The sequence below is a fragment of the Lycorma delicatula genome, chromosome 8, assembly GCF_047948215.1.
Source record: "Lycorma delicatula isolate Av1 chromosome 8, ASM4794821v1, whole genome shotgun sequence".
NCBI classification, from domain to species: domain Eukaryota; kingdom Metazoa; phylum Arthropoda; class Insecta; order Hemiptera; family Fulgoridae; genus Lycorma; species Lycorma delicatula.
The window spans coordinates 115,938,690-115,959,279 of NC_134462.1; the positions used below are offsets into that span (position 1 = coordinate 115,938,690).

Below are 20,590 nucleotides of genomic sequence, written 5' to 3' on the forward strand. Positions count from 1 at the left end.
GTTCGAGCGGTTGATTTAAAATCACATTTGAAAATAACATAAAGAGAGATACTCGTAGCTGATTTAAATCGCATAACATCTATTAATGAAACTTGGATTCATAATTTTGTACTGGAACCCAAACTTCAGAGTACGAAGTCGAAACATTTGAGTTTACCCGCAACAAAAAACATATGATAGCCGGTGAAATGACCCTTACGGTGTTTTGGAACCATAATACTCAATTTATTGTGATTATTTGAAAGGGCAACGTACAATAGACAGTTAATACTATAGTAGCATGCAAGAAAATAAAAGTAAAATTACATTAAGGAGGAAAGAATCCGCTTCTTTCTTGAGAAAGGTGTGCATCCACCTTTGTGAAAGACACAGGAAGGCATCCAAACGTTTGGTCAGAAGGCTCTGCCACATCCACCTTACTGAAAAGATCAGATGTTCTGTTTGTTTGGTCTTCACAGAGTTTTTATGAGGCACCCAGATCGGAGACAATGAACAAGCGAAGAATGCGGTGTAAGAACGTTCAGACACCGAGATGAACGTTTCTTTACTTTTGGAATAGAAAACTCACAGAAAGATGCGAAAAATGCATAAATGAACCCGGGGCTTATGTCGCAAATCAGCGGTAGTTTCATTGTAGTTGAATAAATAATTTTTTTACAGTCATTTGTTTAATTTATTATTAAACAACACTAGTAAGTTAATCTATAATGGAAATTCTAGATGATGAGAAATTATTTCTATACTTAATCATTTTTATGAAATTTTGTTTTATATGAAAAGTTTATAAAGCAATCTTAAAACCTAAATAGTATCAATTTGTATAGGCACATTTACTAGTTTGATAAGTTTTATGTTGTTAGATATACTCTGAAAGAAAGGATGCATTCTGTACTTTTTGTATTATCTGTATCTCATGACATACATAATTTCAGTAGTTCTGTTTTCCTACTGAACAGAGGCATAAATAAATATTTCATGACAGAAAAGAAACCATCAATTTATTTTCATAAACGATTCATCTCAATCCTATCTGTAATTTTAACGCATTTTAAGTATCTGAGGTTCAAATCCTACTAAAGGCTACTTTTATCTTTAGTACCTACTAAAGGTTACTTTTATTCGGATTTGACACTAGATCGTGGATATCGGTGTTCTTTGGCGTTTGGGTTTTAATTAACCATACATCTCAGGAATAGCCGACCTGAGACAGTACAAGACTACACTTCATTTACATTCATACATATCATCCTTAATTATCCTCTGAAGTAATACCTTACGGTGGCTCCGGAGGCTAAACAGATAAAAAACGTATGTGAGGTTGAAGAGGCTTCAGTTGCAGGAAATTTCTTTGAGATTAATGATGTATATTAACAGCCACTCCCTAAAATGAATAGCAAAGATATGATTTGTACTACAGTTTATCATGAAACCGTGTTTTCGATTTAATGAAGAAAACAACACGAAATCACAACCCTCTCACATTTCCTGATTTTTCCAACAAACGCTTGCTTGGGAATATGAACATGATTCTTTTTGGAAGTGAATTGTATCCCACATTAATTAGGCTTCGCCTAAACCTGCTTGGTTTGCTCTACTAAAACTGTACGGTTTCCAATGTTAAGCTTTTCATTTTTCCTTCTTATTAATTTTTAGTTTCCAGTAAATAAAGCTACATTGTCGAATGAATAGTAGTTTTTTTTTCTATTAATACGATTTGATCATTTGATTCAATAAACAGTTCTGTTCATTATTCATTATAATCAATGTAACCAAGAATAATTTCCAAGTTAAAACTCAGGTGATTAAAAAAAACTTTAAAATAAATAAGTAATATAAAATTTTAATAATTTTTTTTTTAATTAATAAAAAAAATTCAAATAATGCTAAAAACATAGCCATAAAATTAGTGCTTTAGTATTAAGATCTTCTAATTTGTACCCGTAAATTTTTTAGAAATTTAATTATATTATGAATTAAGTAATTGTTCTCAAAAGACGTTATAAACTATTAAAAAAAAAAAAAAAACTATTTTACTATTTGTGACCAAAAGGGACTCTGTCAGAATCGTTTTCACAGTCGATTGCTTCCTTATTTTCAAGTAGTTCCTTTGTAATACGACTGTGTATGTACTTCAACACATTGTTTCTGCTCTTTAAGTGCGGATTCTAGCAGTGGCTTTTATAAAGTTCCCAAAATTCCTTACAAAATAATCAAGAGTGGATTCCGTCCACAATATAGCCCACTACTATGTTCACCAGGCGAGCTATTCTACTCCGTTGACCATCTCGCTTCAGCGATCAACTAAATTTCCCACAGATAAAACGTTTACACGCGCAAACGCTAACGGACTTTTATATGAGCTCTACGTAATAGAAAAGGTTACATTCACTTCTTTAATAATGAACTTACTTTACGTATGCTTTTCTTTTTAAAGTTATTTTTAGAGTTTTATTGGAAAAGCTTTACTGAGATACTCATGTCAGTTTATTTGTTCTAACAAATATTTATATATATATATATATATATATATAAATATATATAAACCAATATTAACACAAAGAGTTACCTTTTTTAAAAATAAATTAAAAAAAGTAATGTAATATAAATATTTAATTATGAAAAAATATGTGATAACACAATGAAATTTAAAAGAAACCAGTGAGTCATACAAAAGATATCATATTAAAATTAAAATTTATAAGTTTATATATATATATATATATATAAAAGCAGTAATTTAACAAAAAAAAAAAAAAAAAAATTAAAAATTCACCATAAAAATAACAGTACTCTCAATTGTTATTTTAATCTACAACTGCATGTATCGATCCAAAAAACGTTTCAAATAGACTTTTTTTGTTAATTAATTTGTTATTAAGTAATAAAAATAAAATTCACCGAAACCTATTTGCATTAAATGAAAGAAACTGCGTTTTGATAAAACTAAGATAATGAATTTCGAGCAACAACGTAAAGAATGTTGCTAAGAATGTCGTATGCAGAACTATGTATTATTTTTAATCCATATGTTTACCAATTAATTTTCTTGGAATTTCTCACAAAAATAATTTGAATATTTGAAGTAAATCTAGCACTTTATATACTTACACTACAACGATTCAGTAATTCGTAACTATAGAATAAAAAAAATCTGATGTGGACAACAAATGATTTGTTTTTACGCCTATTAAACTACATATGTACATTTTTTTTAAATGAAAGTATCGCAAAATTTTATTTCATTAAAAATATCTTGATATTTTTTCGTATTTATATACTTTTGTTGTTATTGAATTATTATTATTCATCGTTAATTTATTTTACAATCAGAGGTTAATAATTATTAATAAATCAATATATTTAAATTGAAAAAGAAATCTAAAAAAAAAATTGAATTCGGATTCAATCCGATGTGCCTTCTCCTTGCATGATCCAAATTGTTATTTAATTAAAGTTTTATTTTGTTATAACTCTGGAACTAATGAAAATAAATACCGCTTACAATATAGCGTTGAAAAGCTCCAAAAAGGGCAGTTAAGTAAAAGCCTAAAATCCATTTTGTTTTTGGACACTTTTAGTTCAGTCGATTGCAATCAAAAGGGGAGGTGCACAACTAGATGTTACAACCTAAATCCAAATATTCAACATCGTACGGATAATCGTTTTTGAGTTATGCGAGATATATACGTACAGATGTCACGCCGAAACTAGTCAAAATGGATTCAGGGATGGTCAAAATGGATATTTCCATTGAAATCTGAAAACCGAATTTTTTCGTGATCGCAGGAAGTGAAAAAAAGGAAATAATTTTTAATTTTGTATTTTTTATTAATTTTTTTATTGTCATTTAATATTTAAATGATAATAATTTATCGTAAGCATATTATTTAAATATAACCGAAAAGATCATATATTTCGTTAAAAAATCTATCAGTTAATTTATCTTGGAAAACATATTATGTTACCCGAAGTTTTTCTATATAACGAAGAATCAACTGGAACAGTCCATTTTATGAGGAGAAAGCAAGTAAAGGAGTACTAGTAAGGAGTTAAAAATACCCAAGAATAAAAACATACGGGCATGATTAAGAACTTTTCTTCTTTTGTGGGAGCTGAACATCAATAATACAAATTTCCCTTTTTACTTCCCTTGTACGAAGTAAAGGAAGCATTGTGATCGCAAAAAAAATATGTTTTCCAGATTTCAACGGAAATATCCATTTTCACTAGTTTCGGCGTGACGTCTGTACGTATGTATCTCCCATAACTCAAAAACGATTAGTCGTAGGATGTTGAAATTTTGGATTTAGGAAAGCTGTAATATGTAGTTGGGCACCTCCCGTTTTGATTGCAATTGACTGAACCAAAAGTGTCCAAAAAAGCCCAAAATCCAACAAAAAAGATGGATTTTGGACTTTTTCTTAACTGTAGTAATAAACTTTCACCGGGTGCTTTTCAACAACATATCATAAGTGGTATTTATTTTTATTGGTTCTTGTTTTGGATTTTGGATCTTTTTCTTAATTGCATTAATAAGACCTCATTCAGAGCTTTTCAACATGTCATAAGTGGTACTAATTTTCATTGGTTTCAGAGTCATAGTCAAAAAATGTTTAATTAACGATTTATTTGGATCTTACAAGGGGAAACACATCGGTTCGAGTCAGACTTCTTCTTCTTTTTTGTTGTTAAATTTATTGTTTAATTAAGTATATTTATTTATTAACATCTCGTTAAGAAAAATCTTTACGATGAATAATAATTCAATAATAACAAAAATAAAAATAAAAAATATCGGAAGTTTTTAATGAAATAAAATTTTATGAACCTATCATTTTAAAAAAATATATAAGTGTAATTTAATAGGCGTACAAATTTTATGTGTTGTCTACATCAGGTTTTTTTCTTACAAATAGGACCACAATTGTAAAATTTTTATAGGTGACTATATTCCAGATTAAGTGTATTAAAAATTTTAAAAAAATATTCGATACAGTGTTATTTATTACATAAATACTACTTTAAACTATGATCATTTGAAATTATTAAATTGTCTTGCAGTTTTTAATTTTAATTCCTTTAAAATAAAAGAGTTAATGTTTTTCTTTAGAGAATAAAATCATCATCATCATCATCTTTTAATTTTTAACGGTTTCTAGAATGTTATTGATATTTAATTTATAAAAAAATAATGTTGAAAGGACTTATTGAAAGAAGTAGTAAAACTAGGAAACCTAAGATAATTTAGAATGAAAATTGTACGAAAAGAATAAATAAAAAGATAGACAGACGGTAGATATCATTACGGATCTAGTTTAAATAATATGTGTAAGGGAAAATGGTGCGATAATAATTGTTTGAAGAAATATTGATAAAAACACTAAAACCTTTTAAAGACTTTAAAGAACGGAAGAAAGAAGAAAATTAAGAAAATGTTCACTTAAACAACTTTTTAAATTAAAATGATAAAAATAATTAAAGCCATTATTGCACATTTACAAAAGCAGTAATCTTTTATGGCATGGAAACTACTAATATAACTTGAATAAATAAATCTACTCGAGATAGAAAAAGAATTTTAAGAAGGGTTTGTGGTACAAGAACACTTGACTGAGATTAAATAAAGAAATATACGATAAAATTGAAGATCTGGAAGTAACAATAAGAAAACGACGACTAAAGTTTTACGATCACACGATTCGAATGAACCAATCAATGCTAAACCAACAGATTTTTAATAAACTCTATAATTATAAACGTCAAGGTGTTAAACAGATTAAAAACGAGCTCAAGATTGACATTACAGAAAAGTGTCTAGATCGAAAGAAATACAGAAAGAAAATTTGTAAATAAAATGTTTCTCTAGTGAAAAGTAAAAATTCAACAAAGAAGAACGGACTGAAGAGAGAAAAGCTAAACAATCAAAAATAATAAAGTACTTCTGGAAGAAAAAGAAAGGAATTACATGAAATGGTATTTGTGTGGTCGTAAAATACCTATTCGAGGAAAAAAATAAAGGGAATAGAAAAAATCTCATTAAAAAAAATTAATTAATAATTTTTAAAAAATCCACAAAATTCCAAAAATAATAACTTACTGACAAGACGAGACAATACATTACTTTTGTTAAAGAATATTTAATTTTGATTGTAATTAATTGTTTTATAATTGTATTAACTTTACATTTCAATTCATAATTGAAAAAAAACCTTTTTACGTTAAAAGAGTCAAAAAAATTACAACAATAATTAGGTTTCTTTTTAGATTTTCTTTGCTAATTTTTCTCTTAAAGAGAAAAGAAATTTGTTTCTAAAATAATTATAAACTGAAATTCTGTGTAACTGTTGTCTTTATTATTTTCATTTTAAAGTATTAAAAAAATAATAAATAAACTGAAAGAAAGAAAATTGCTTGCACAGAAATTTATTTGAGAATGAAAAACAGCCAGGAGCTCTGTCTAAAACAGACTCAGCATGCTATTATTTAAGAAAAGAAAAAACTATATATATATATGTGCACATTAAAGATACCTTTTCCCATCATTTAGAATTTTATAAAAACTTTCATTTATTTATAATGATTTTAATAAATAATGGATTTAGCCTAAATCAATATAATTTAATCAGATTAGTGAAACAACAAGTAATAGTACATTTTATTGTAAACTTTTATATTATATAACTTCATAATTTAACCGTAAAATAATTTTTTTTTAATATAAACGATGTGTTTGAAATTCTTCAACGAGTAAAATAAAAAACTTCAGTTCTGTTGATGATTTTTACTCTTTCGTTTTTCTTTCAGGTAAGCCAAACTCCCACCATCCGTAAAATTATTTAACTGAGCAGGAATAAAGAAGGGACTACAGGATCTAACGAGATGTTTTTCCAGATAGAAATTGAATCAAGATTAGTAACTCTTCCCGTTTACTGGTGGAAATAATTAAGAAGGGAAAACACAAATAATATTCAAAATGAATGAATATAAAAAAAAATACCTTATACATTAAACGCTAGTTCAGGAAAAGGAAATTTCAAGGTATTCTAAATATAAAAAAGAGGAGGAATATGGGGTGGAACAGTACTATCTGAAGGAATTAACGTGAGAGAGAGAGAGAGTGAGAGAGGAAAAGAAACGCAAGAGATTTAAAGAATGGCACAGAATGTATGTAGACAAGTAAAGAAGATGTCTGGCTGATCCAACGCCGCGAAGAAAGACGAAATCCTAAAGAAGAAGATCAGGAAAAGTAATCTAATCCTATTACAAATGTTTTCAATCTGCAGTAGACGAAATTTAAAAAAAAAAATAGTTACCCTTCCTTGTTTTCTACATAAAGGAAAACAGTTTTAAAATAATTAAGAAAATTGAATGGTGTTTCTATAATAATCATAAGTATAAAAGAAAAGTAAGAGCTTAAATTTCATCAAAATATCTCTCCTCATATTCCAAAAGTAAATCATTTTAATCAACAGAGAGACAGCCAAACATGTCGACAAACAATTAGAATGCTGTATTAATAATTTAGTAAAAAATAAAAAGTTTTACAAATTTTATCAAATTTAATTAAAAACTTCAGTAATCGCCCCATCCACAAATTTTAGATCACCCAAAAAAAAAAAAAAAAAAATTAATGTAATTGGTTTCCTCAACCTTAAATATATATATAGACTTTTATGCAGGCTCTAAAATGCCGTTAGTTTTGTTGAAAAAACCCCCTTTTTTGATCTACTTTGCTCAGTGATTGAGGTTATTTGGTTTTATATGCGGAGAAAAAAATTAGAACAGCAATGAAAAATAAATTGAATGGAACACAATTTGAAAAATTAGAGTGGAACTACGATCGGTTCAATCAAATAATATTAATATCAAATCGGTTTCGTCTGATTTCCAAAATTAATGTGAAAAATACAATCAAAATTATATTGTTGTGTGTGCGCGCGCACGTACGGGGGGTGGGTTTCTTGGTTGTTAGATGTGTGATACAGCCATCCACACACCTACTCCTATTTTCTACACCAAGTTTTTGGTATAAAAAAACAAATCTGAATTTGTGTAAATTAAGATAAATCTTGTAAATTTTAAAATAATAAAATACAAATGAGAAGTGTAATTAAGATAAACGGATGCACAAAACAATAACACATTGTAATTGGTTAATATTAACTCCTCACCTCCTTAAGACAGCGAATAGCAAGTACCTGTGTTTACTAATTAAACTTAACACTTTAAATTTAAACTGCTCATGCAGATGTACGATCAAAGTTATTTAAATTAATTAAGTCACTGTACTTATCTATGAAATACATTTAATAAAATTTATAAAAAAAATAATTTAACCGTAATATTATGTTTATTTATTCTAATAATAATTAATCACATATTGAAAAATTTTACGTTAGACTAGCTGCGACTAGTACCTATAGTTTAGAACACTGAATAGTGTTAATATAACCGTTTATAGCTTAATTAATAAATTACTTTTAATTTCAGTGAATTAATGAATTAAACTATGAAAAAATAATTTAATTGTTGAAAATATGAGAAATTAAGAAATTCTTGAACCAATGGATGTTCTTTGATTAATATTTGTTAATAATTAAAATATATTTGCCACCGTATTTTGTTAATTTTTTATTGAATAATTTGGATTTAATTATTATACGTAGTAACCTCTGTATTTTAATGGCGTTTTATAATAATATAATCTGGTATGAGTTACTATAGTAACTTTCTTACTAGATAACATTAGCCGGTAATAGAAATATTTAACTGAAATAACTAATAATTAAAAAATTTAAAACGAGTTTAGCAAAAAAAAAAAGAAAAAAAAAATGAAACTATTAAGTATGTAATTAAAACGTTTAAAAATTATTATTTGAATATTAAGAGGCTAAATTTTCTTGGTTGAGATAATTACTTTAATTTTTCTTTGGAATCGGCTCATGAAATGTTGCAAAGCAATAGGTACAACTAGTCTTATAAGTAAGACTGTAATTATGTAAAATGTAATAATAAGCAGATTTTATAGACCAATAAACTGCATACATAGTTTACTTGAGCAATTAAGTACTAAGAATAAAGGCTTGAGACAAAGTACAAAAATGAATAATCTAATGATAAACTTTTACAACAAATTTGATAGAAAATGTAATTTTATCAATATATTTGAAGCAGTTAAGTAATTTCGTTCAGGTACCTGTATTTCAGGAGAAATTTTTTTTTTTGTTTATTCAATAAATTCCATATCTAATTTGTTTTAAATATTCTATAAGACTGGAATAAGGTTACTATTATTATTTGTTAATTAGTCTAAAATTGATAAAATAATAAATACCTAATATAATTTCAACAGACTGCAGTCTAATATGGAAGAAATAAAGATTAATAGATTACTTAATGGCTGTTATTATTAGTGTTTGGTCCATTAATTCAAACATAAACTGTTTTATTGGAGATAATAATGAAGGTAATACGAAATAAAAAAAGGAACTGCGAGGCGTTTAACGTCCTTTTATTAGTACCGTGATTTTTCCGTTTTTGGAAATTTGATCGCTCAGAAATCAAAACCGAAGGGATTTGTCGAGAAATGGTTTTCGCTATCGATTTTCTTGTAAAATATTACGTAAAAATCATGTATTACATCTACACATCCCCGCTTACAAAAAAAATTTGATTCAGTGTTGTGGCGGATCAATGATGGCGGGGGTAAAATTGTTAAACATCGTAAGGTAGTAATTTTATGACTATGCAGATCCGTACTAATTTTTACCTCCTAGTATCTAAGTTTTGAAATATGAAGACGATATATATATATATTTCAATTAATGTAATCTTCACATGTTTAAATACAAATAGGGGTAAAAGAAATAGGAGAACTAGTGTAGAAAATGTGCAGGTAAAGAAGAGAATAGAAGAATAAAATAAAAATAATAAATGTTCATCAACGAGGGAACATTGAATAAAAGAGGGCCTGAGGGTATGTAAGAATAAAGAAGTACGGAGAAGTTTGAGTAAGAATAGGGTAAGAAGAGACCGACAGTTCGTACAGCCGAGAAAGGCGAATGCGAGGAGTACCGACAAGACTAATGCTTCCATTTCAGGCAAGGAGATGCATCACAGTTGCACGACAAGACATAAATAAGGAAGAAGCCTTGCGTACCTGTTGTAAGGGACCTGAGGAGCCCTCTATACCCCATCTCATCCCGTACAGTATCGTCTTCCCTTCTTACTACGAGTTCTCTTTTAGAAATATACTATTTCTCCCCCTCCTTTTCACCCTACTCCATGTAATTTATATTTCTATCTCTGTCATTTATTATTGAAACTTGATTGAAAAGCTAATGACAAATGGTCTCCTTTTTTTGTTGAGGTTGAAAAAAGATACAAAAGATAATATTCTTTGTTGTCATTTGTAGTCTATCAACATTAAATAACGTTAATACATTCGAATCGATGACATAAAAGATTTTGTCAAATTTTAATTATGATTTCAATACCTTTATTCGTTAAAAAAATTAATAAAGTAACAAAAATACATATTTTAAACGCTTCAAAATTTATTGATTCTTCACTAATAAAAAAAACACAAAAAATAATCCAAGATACCCGTATGATATTAAGATCTTTTTTTTTTTTGCAAATAAATAAACCAGTATTTATACCGATAATAAATTAGATATAGATCTCTTATACGAACAAAATTATACGTGTTTACTACACAAGATAACTATGTTTTCACTAAATAAAATAATTATCATACGTTTAATAATATATTTACTTATATGTAATGAAATGATTTCTTCATTCCATCCCAAACTGTTTAAGATCTCTACTTGATAATAGTATTATTGTTCGTATAACTAAAACTAAAAATTTATAAGAACATAAACAATCTCATGAATTCATAAATAGAAAAAAAACAAATAAATTTAGATAATACAAAAAAAAAATAGTAGTCGAATATTGCGACAGGAAATCAATTTTTATAGGATTTTCTTCAAGGAGACCTAAACATCATCTCAGATGATTCAAGAGGAAAATCAAGTTTGTTGAAGAAAATATTTAAAACTGTGTATGACATAAATGTTGTTTCATCCTGGAAAAACATACTCCGATTTCCCAAAGATTTATAGACGGGATGTATAGACGGGACACCTTCATTAATTTGTCTGCTTTCAGACCGCTCTACGGCTTGATTTTACCTTTATTATTTATTCATCTTTTAAATTTTTTCGTTGATTCTTTACTTTCCAGAAGTTTTCTGTTAACTTTTGTTAGGTGCCCGTAGGATACAAGTTTTAAGGACGTGGCGAACTACTTGACTTAATAGGTTCTTGGTATTTTCCTGCATGTTCTTGGTATTTGTCTGTATGTCTATAGATCTGTTTGAGGGTTGTTGTTTTCCTTTCGATGGTAGTAGAATAAGTCCATTCTGAGGTTAAAGTGATTATCGTATAAAATCATGGTTTGTTATAAGTTCAAAAAATTAAATCATTAATGTAGATTAATATAATAGGGAAAAGATATATACAGAAAGTAATTTTGCTATTATCATGTAGATAATAAATAAAAGTAAATCTTTGAAAGAAGAATTACGGATTAAAACTATTTGAACCAGAAATATAGTTTATTATATTTCTGGTTGTCTGTTGTCTAACCAAGACAACAGATGACACTTTGGAAACACGGTAAAATAAAATAATTTTGAAAATCAGGTGGGTTTTTAATACGAAATAAAGAGATTTTAATACGGATAAAGAAAATCACTTTGAAAAATTATTATTAGATGAAATAATAGATGAGTTATTATTGATGAAAGTAATCGAACAGTCTAATTCATCGATTACTTCCATCACGAAAAGGCTCTGATGGGTTAGGTAATAAAATAACAGAATGAGATATGCAAAGTAAACTGTATTAAAAACAAAAATTATAACATGAACCAAGTAATATTGAAGACATCATTGTAACCTACACAACATTAAAACTTACAATAAAAAATTTATCTTACCGGTCAAATGAATAAGGAAAGTAAAAAAAATTCTATTCAAGTTACCTGTAATATAACTAGAAGTAATTTTTAAATGTTTAATAAAGAAACGTATTACACGTATCAGTGATAATATATAACTAAGCTTAAAATATCTAGCCACGTCTTTGCTATACTTTTTTTTTTAAATTTAAAGCCTGATCTAGAAACTAAGTGATCATAAAATTTACTGACAATGTCACATTATATATTTTGTCATTATAAAAATTAATTGACGTTTATGACTTTTCATGACCCAGATACCTCAAAAACAAAAAAAGATGTGTGTGATAATGTTTGTAAGTTGTTGCTGTATTTAATTTTTGATTTAATTAACCGATTTTTATGAAATTTCATACCGAGAATCGTGTAAATATGGCAATTTTTTGTAAAGTTTTGGCGTCAATATCTCCAGGTAGTAAGGACAGATAGTTTTTTGGGGCTAATTACCACAAAAGTTTGCAAATATAACCCCAGTTTATAGTAATCTCAGTGTATAATACAGAATTTTGCACTAAAATTCCCTCCTTAATCAGAAATCGAGAAAAGCTATCTTTTTATTCATCGCATATTTTTTAGCCGATTTCTTTTTACGTTTTCCTAAGCATAGCAGTATTGGAACTGACCGAAAAACTTAAATAATTTGCGGGGAATATTGTGGTGGGGGGGGGGGATATGGTGAGGCGATCAAAATTTTAAAATATTGATTGTTTAATATTCAAAAAAATTATATTTTGAAAGAACGTTTTGTTTTTTCAGAGTAACTTAATTAACAATTGTTCTATTTTATTCCATAAATTCCACAGCAATTATATTTTCTCTGTGTAAATCTTAGGCATTACATTGCAATAATACTGTATTTTAGGTAATATATTACATCACCATTAGATGAATGTTCAATTTTGATACCGTAATGGTTGTAGAAGACCTGCCTGATATGAATCATAACCGACATCCATAAATGATATTCTCTAGAATAACAGGCATCGCGTACGATGAATATAAAATAAAATGAGAAATAAATCTTGAATTCTTTATTCAGCCAAATATATAGTTACATATGAGAATGTCTTACCACTGAAAGACAAATGACATTCAATTCTGGCAATTGACACCTTTACTCTGTTCATCAAAAGAATTGGCTGTAAAGTTAACATCATTACTCTCACAGAAAACATTAAAGATTGATATACCTTATAACTCAGATGGTTTATATGCATTTCAGCAAAAAAAAAGCCTGAGATAGGTCATTAATATACTACTTTCTATTGTCCAAGAATCAGTTACATACATACGCTTCTTCAATACGTCAAACATTACAATTTGATATTTACTTATTCAGCCGATCGTGTATAGCTGAAGTTACAGTAATTTTAAGCTATTATTTATATAGCGCAATCATTGACTATAATTTTTTAAATATTTTTTCATGTTTATATTACTCATATATGATCTTTGTTTTGGTATGTTCTGAAAATTGAAATACAAAACGACGATTTTTGCAAAAAGTAATCTACTTATCTTCAATCCGTTGGTAGCTGATTAGTACAATCTTCCGTTTTAGTTCAACGGATTTATTATGTAGTGTGTGTGCGCGCGCGCGAGCGTGCGCGTACGCATGTATGTGTGTATCTGTTTAAAATGTAATATTTGTTGACAGATTAACAAAAGATAACAAATAAATAATCTATTACATTAAACTTAGAATAGACTAAAAGCACAGTTTAAATCAAAAATCGTTCGGATGTTAAACCTAATGAAAATATTCATAATCTCGCTACTAAGATTATCATTATTATTGCATTTACTATTATTATTATTCGAAGATCACATCTAGAACCCCAAGTATAGGATAGAATAGAGAAGTGTTGCCACTTGGGAACGTCATCGAGAAGGGCTGCTAAGATGAGACGCGATGTGACGGGTACAGACCGCACTTGGGTCAGAGATAAGTGCAAAGTGCCGCTTCCCCGCTAAACCACTCCTACCCGTATATAACCCCTTCTTCATGATCGATTATTCAAATGAGTCTGCAACTTTGTACTCGCTACAATATTCTTCCACAAACAATCCTCCGTTGAAATTGCATCACTCCCACAAGCTCCCTAATGACATTTTCCATTTCCATTTTCCATTGCCTGGTCACGGTCTCTGAATGAATTCCCTCGCACATTCCATTTCTTCCACGCAGTGCATTTTGAACCCGTTCATCCCCTAAGAGACGGTACTATAGTTTTAAAAAGTTTCTCTTTTTTGTTCTTTAGAACCTATTTTTAATCTTTTTTTTCTTTTCCTCCTTCTTGATAAATCAAATTGTTTACTACTTTAAAACTAATTTGTACAATTCAGATTTAGTAATAACATTTTGTATTGCTTTAAAAAATTACATTCACAAATAATCAAACGATCGTGAGGAAAATTTCAGTGGTTATTTTAAACACATTATTTAATGATACAATTTTTTTAAATATATGTACATACGTGTAATTTTAATTGCACAATTAAAATATTAATTTTAATTAATAAGTGTAAGTGTAATTTTTGAACTGCCATTTTCATTACTTATTAAAAGATTTATTATAAAAATATTTGAAGAACGGTTAAGTATTTTAAATATTTCACTAATGATTTTCCTACATTTGGAATCGGGACCAAAATTTCTAACTTTCTCATTATTCATAACGTAAAATTTCACGAAAATAAATGTCACAAAATATATAAAAATTATAGGAAAATACTAAAAACTAAACAATTATCTTTACAAAATGGAATTAAAACACACCATACAATAACATAGTATCGGCATTCACCTTTTTCATCGTAATACAAAATTTGTAACAGTAGTGCTAACGAAACCTAGGAATTCAACAAAGCTTACACAAAAAGTTTAAAAAGGGCAATATGTGCTTATTAATTCTCCATTTTAGCTGTGTCATTTCTCTCCGTTTATTATTAATTCTAAATAATCCATAAAAAATAACTACAACTGGAATTGGAATTTAGCAGTGGCAACGTTTTATGAAAGATAAAAACTACCCGTCCGTAAAGTAGAACGGTCTAATTTCAATACCAAATTTTCAATTATTTAAATTTTTATCAACTAATAAAAACAATTTATAGAACGCATTTGTTTCCAGCAAAAAAAAGGTTTTAAATTCTTTCTTTATTCTATCTGTCCATTCCTTTATAATAGCTATGATTCATTCAAAGAATGTAAGTTACATCTGACACTATTTAACTTTCTTTGAAGGTAATAATGTTTATTAAACATGCAGTCCTACATAGTTATAAAGAGTTTAGTTGGCATTCTTAACAAAACGGAATCTTTACAAGTTAAGTCAGAGATGATTGTTATTAATTAGAATTGCCACGTTGTAATAGGGAGTTATTTGGATTTGAAACAAGTCAACTAAAATCACTTTGTTACGACATCCTGACCCTTTTAGGGAAAGACACCAACCATTTGACGATCCCGGTTGCTATGCCATTCCCACCGTTCCTAGCTCTGATAAACTTTACTGGAGGTCGTCTTTTAGACATTCTAAACTTGATAAAACAACACAGTCATCAGTTTATCTTCTGTCAGGATGACACCGTGCAAATACTTCGGCAGACATTCCATCAGTGTATGTGTACAATTTACTATCGCATTCGAATGGCCTCTCCCAACCACGACCACCTACCATAACTTACAACCTTCAACTATCAAATTAATGGATTCGCGGAAGCGCGATCCTCGCTCCTTCCTCTAACACCAAAAAAAATACCTTTTCTTGGTTATGATAGCTGATACATATAGCTCTATTCGTCTTAAAAATAATAAAATGTTATTATATATTTATCGGATTTCAATAAATCAGAAAAAGTTGTAGGGAAATATTTTGAGGTTATTTTTAGTTCTGTAAAAGATATTTATCTTATCGGTTTCCTTTATTTTTAACTTTCTCATTACTGTTGCGATAGAAAATTAAATTTAACCTAAAGATCTAAGTTATCATTTTATATTTATATTGTGTACTAATGCTTTTAATCAGAATAGATGTTTAAAAATTGGGGTAAAAATCCAGTTCTCTATTACACCGAATATATTTATCGTATAATAACAAACACAATTCCAACACAGCTGACCTCCGTGGCTAAGTAGGTAGTTTCTTGGCATATCGTGCGTAGGTTTCGGATTCGAATCCCGGTCAACCAAAAATAAATGTTTAATTTAAACACAAATAATAAAAAGTAACACAAATAAAAATAAATGTTAAATTTAAACAATATCTTTACGATTAATGGAAAAACTATTCTAATTCTGATACAATATATTTAAACAAATAATGGTAATAGGTTTTAAAAACTGTACAGAATAACATAAAAAAAGTACTTTATAGATCATCAAATAATATGGGTGAGTCCACTAAACCTCCTGTAAAATTTTTAAATTATTTCCATCGTTTTAAGGTTTATTTAGTGAAAATGTATCAATTCAAGATAAATAAAACAGTAAGAGATTAAAAAAAAATATATTTTTAGGTTATTTGGTGATTTTAGGATTTGCCATTTATTCTTCAGTGATTTTTTTAAAATTTTTATAATGCTTTTACTATTTTTAATGGTATTCATTCCACGCCTTTACAGTGGTATGTATTCCACTGTTATTCATTATTACACAATTTCTTTATTGCAAAATAAAGTACAAATCTTATCATTATGCGTTCTATATTATTTTTTTTTTTAAATTAAAAGGACTGATGAATTAAAACTATAACTACGCGCCCGCGTGTCTTAATACGTTATTAACATTGTAATCAATAAAAAGTTATTAATAACACATTTTTATAATTATATTATCCTACCAAATAGATTCTTATTATCATATATTTTAACAAATTCAGTTAATAAGTTAATGCAACAAGTTAAATGTTTTAGATATAATATAGATTATAAATTTTCCTTCGATAGCTGTTATTTTTCAGGTTAGCAAAATACATAGTTTCCCTTTTTTTTAACTGTTTTCTAACAACTGTAATCGAGATTTTTATCCTTCTATAAAATTATAAATGCCGCAATATTAATAAAAGTTTGACAATCGGGTACAGATAAGTTCTAACCGGCATTCTAAAAAGAATTCTGATAAGGTTTTCCCATTATAAGAATTAAAATGTTATTAAAATATATAACGATATTATTTATTTTTTTTATATAAACTATACAAGTTAGTGAAAAAATAAAATATATACACAGAAAGAGCTTTTTTGAACTTGAGTGGAACTCTAAAAAACTCCCTGTGAGCTAATTTTTTTTCAATTTAATAGAATTACACAACGTAAAGAATGAAATTAATCAACAAATTTCATAATTGCAGGTTAAAACATCTCTTAGCTACAAAGGAAAACAGACGCAAACTCGCAGATTATTGAATGTAGTATAATATTGTACATCCTATAACTTGATTTTTGGCTGTACTTTCTACTACAGTCTAGGAAAGTAAAATTAATTGAGATGCGTAATGAGTTGGGTCTAGATTGATTGGTATATAATTTTAATTACATCTACTTCAGTAATTATAAAACAAATACATTTTTATCATTTAAAAAATAAATTAAAACTTATCTATTTGGAAAGCAATATTATCTCCAACAATAATAATAAGATTCACCGATAAAAAAAAGCGAAATAGAAAGTAATTATTTAAATAAGCAAAAATTCTGTGGTTAGCAGATTTTTGAGAGTACCTGAGTAAGGATGCTTATCAGAATCCCAATCTATTGAACTACGAAATCTATAGTTGATGAAAGCCTGTCTAACCTGTTTACATTATTTTTACCATTATAGCCAGCTGCCGCAGCGTATGTTCGGTGGAGAGACTCAGGCTTTCCATCGATGTTCCCACGTGCTCCAAGTCCCAAAAGTGAGGAAATTTTTATCAAACATGAGACCAGTTTCAGTACGGCTAAAGGATTCGACTCTTGGAGTAAGTTGCGAGTTTCGATTCGCCTTTTGCAGTTGTTTCCTCTCTAATATTTCTTAGTACACTCTGCAACTTGATAGTCTGCTGGATGGTCGGACTGACATAAAGCGCAGGTTACAGGAGTGCTCCTATCCTTCCTAGAAGAATCTTCGGTAGCCTCCCTAAACTTTACACATGGGAAGGGCCTCATGTAATTGTTTATGGGATGCCCGTACAATTGCATCTCATACACTGCAAAGACTTGTTGTTTTGCGCGGTGTAATATGTATTTTAATTTAAATATACTTTTATGGTTCTATTGCGTTTGTTAGCTCTTTAGTTACTCTGTGGTGTGCATTTACTATGTCTCTCATCTTATGCCCTTGGCCTTCGATTTCTTTCCTAATCTTCTCCAGCGGGATGGAGCGGTGCAGGTTCCTATTTATAACACGAAAGGGTCGTTGATCCTTTCTGGTGAAAATGTGACCTATTAATCCACGTTTTCGAACTAGATTTATGATTTTCTTACACGCTTCAATATCTTTAGAAATTATTCTAAGCTGTTTGCTTCCTATCAGTCAAATGTTGTAATCTCCCTTACCCACGACCGTTTCTTTCAGTTTATATAACCTAAGTACATCATTTATCCCGTAAAGTGCAATATAGGTGGGGCATTGACGGGATCCGTTCGGTTTATAATATTCGTATCCTCTAATGGAAAGCTACTAAATCTATTTGATATCATTAATTCTCCGTCGATGATTATGAATTACAATATGATTTCTGAGCACAGGTATGCTCTTCTCCACTCCCAAAAGGTAGGTTGGGATTTCATAATTACAATGTCGTTATCGCTTGAACATCAGGATAAATTGTTCGCTATGTCATCTCTAATTAACTTTCTACGAGCTATCTTCCTCGGACCTCTATTCGACGACGTTAATGAATTACACTTTCGTGATAATAAGGGATATTCTTCACAATCAGACGTACCATAGTCGATCATATCAGCCGGTACAGAATCCATCTTAACCTCGAGGTTAGTCTGACCGAAGCTCGAATGTAATTAAAAAACTTTAAATAAAATTTATTATTTCTATCAAATAGTTGTTAGTTACGACTTATCAAAAGCCCGAATACTCACAATATTACTCACAATAATCCCGAATAACTGTTATAATGGAGCGACTTCTTATGGGAATTCTTTAAGAACCTCCTATATCATGTGCTTATTATTAAACGATTTACTTATGGTTCCACTTAAAGACCGATTATAAATATACTAGTTATGGAATAAAAAAACAAGTCGATTTATGTGTGACAGGCTTAGTGAAATAATATATTTAACATAAATTATTCAAAAATTTATATTTAAATATAATAAAAATTATGTATCAGAAATATTTATTATTTACAGAGATAATAACACCAGGGGATAGTTTATTTCATTTATTAAATGATAAATGGTAAAACATATACCGCTATAACTTTAATATTATTACACCACATTTTTAATAACATTTTATTAAATAATGTTTTGATGAAACAAAGCCCTTTGAAAGAATTGCTTGATGAAGATAATATACAAAAACAATAAGTGAAAAATGTTAATTTTTAACAAAATACCGGTAATTACCTTCTGCTGCTAGGAAACAGTTTACAGAACTATTTATGAGCATACATGGTCACAAAGAAGATATCACAAAAAAAAAGATATTTACACGATATGATATTACGAAAATAATATCTGAAAACTTTTCACAATAAGTAAATCATTACCACGTTTATATTGTAAATGTAAAATAATAAAAAATCATTAATTAAAATCAAAGTTACGGTATAACTTGGGTTAGTTTAAATATGCCTACTTGTAACATATACCACGAGCACAACCAATAGAAATGTTGTAATTTCAGTCGGCTGATGAATCTGCTATTTACTTGTTTGTACTGCTTAAGTTTACAGTGAATATTTGTTTGTAACATAAGCAAAGGAGTAGAACTATAAACAGAGGTAAGAGTAAAATTACACGATAAGCAATCCCACATCAGTTGAATTATGTACACACAATTCACGATTATGTATTCATGACGCTGAGTAAATTCTTGAACACGGTTCAACAAAATTTTGAAATTCAGCTAAAACTGGTCAACATCGTCGATTACGCATACATCTTCATTCATAAACGCATTTTGAAACAGCGTAGATAAGATCATTTGTTATTGTCAACAGACTTCAAATTTTTCTCTTAAAATTAAATCCACTGTATCCATTTTCTGTATTTTTAATCCACTTATAAGTAAACAGACGTTTTTTTAATCAAGTATTTAATAAGTAATCCTGACGTTTTTTTTAATCAAGTATTTAATAAGTAATCCTGACGTTTTTTTAATCAAGTATTTAATAAGTTATCCTGACTTTTTTTTTTTTAAGTTTTATATAGAAATTCCTCTACACTCCCAAGTATTTTACACAAATCTTTTAACGTTAATCCGTGAACATAAGTTTTTTAGGGCTTATGAGTAATTCACTATAGTTTTAAGTTTTTTTTTTTTTGGCAGATAATCAATGAAAAAAATATTTAAACGAAAAATTAAATTGACTATTTAATTTTTAAATAC

The 20,590-nt window shown here is 28.5% G+C and overlaps 1 protein-coding gene across 1 annotated transcript in view; it reads right to left on the reverse strand.

Moving 5' to 3' along the window:
- The window catches only part of LOC142329518 (discoidin domain-containing receptor 2-like), a 405,738-nt gene that overhangs the window by 198,091 nt on the left and 187,057 nt on the right, over positions 1-20,590 (reverse strand). The gene's annotated exons all lie outside the window — the stretch shown is intronic.